General features: G+C 43.2%; 1 long non-coding RNA gene across 1 annotated transcript; it reads left to right on the forward strand.

Moving 5' to 3' along the window:
• The first annotated feature begins 39 nt into the window (after positions 1-39).
• Positions 40-665, forward strand: LOC113744824 (uncharacterized). Its single transcript, XR_003461857.1, has 3 exons — positions 40-152; positions 245-362; positions 527-665. It is a non-coding gene; the product is annotated as an uncharacterized LOC113744824 (long non-coding RNA).
• The last annotated feature ends 9 nt before the right edge of the window (positions 666-674 follow it).

Below are 674 nucleotides of genomic sequence, written 5' to 3' on the forward strand. Positions count from 1 at the left end.
CTCCTGCAGGAGGAGGAGTGAATGTAATTGTGTTGTCTCTCTGGAGCTCCATCACGTTCTATTTGTCTCCTCCCTGTAGGTTTAATTTCGAAGACGAAACGCCGACAACCAACTTTGACACATTCCCAGCAGCCATTCTCACCGTCTTCCAGGTAAAAGTCAACTCCATCATGCTTTCTTTTTTTTTTTTTTTTTTGGCGTTCTCTGAACTGGACTCAAAAACCAGCCTGTGTCTCTCCTGCAGATCCTAACCGGGGAGGACTGGAACGCAGTCATGTACCACGGGATCGAATCACAGGGAGGCGTTCACGGGGGAATGTTCTCCTCCATTTATTTCATTGTTCTCACTCTCTTTGGAAACTGTATCCTGCCCAATTGATCCAGATTGATTCGACTTTGTGGCTGTCAGGCAGCCGTATAACACTGTGAAAGAATTTATCATTGATTTGAAGAACAGCTGCAGTTGTACATATTGATTCTGTGTTCATCAATCATTTGATCTTTTCCTGAGAACGCAAATAACTAGACACACTCCTCAACGTGTTCTTGGCCATCGCTGTTGATAACCTTGCAAATGCCCAGGAACTTACTAAGGTACAGTATTATTTATTAGGTTAGATTATTACATATGCTGGCTTCATAGCTGCTTACAGTTAGAGATAGAAGAAGTAGCG

The sequence above is a fragment of the Larimichthys crocea genome, unplaced genomic scaffold (genome assembly GCF_000972845.2).
Source record: "Larimichthys crocea isolate SSNF unplaced genomic scaffold, L_crocea_2.0 scaffold22686, whole genome shotgun sequence".
In the NCBI taxonomy this organism is placed as follows: Eukaryota; Metazoa; Chordata; class Actinopteri; family Sciaenidae; genus Larimichthys; species Larimichthys crocea.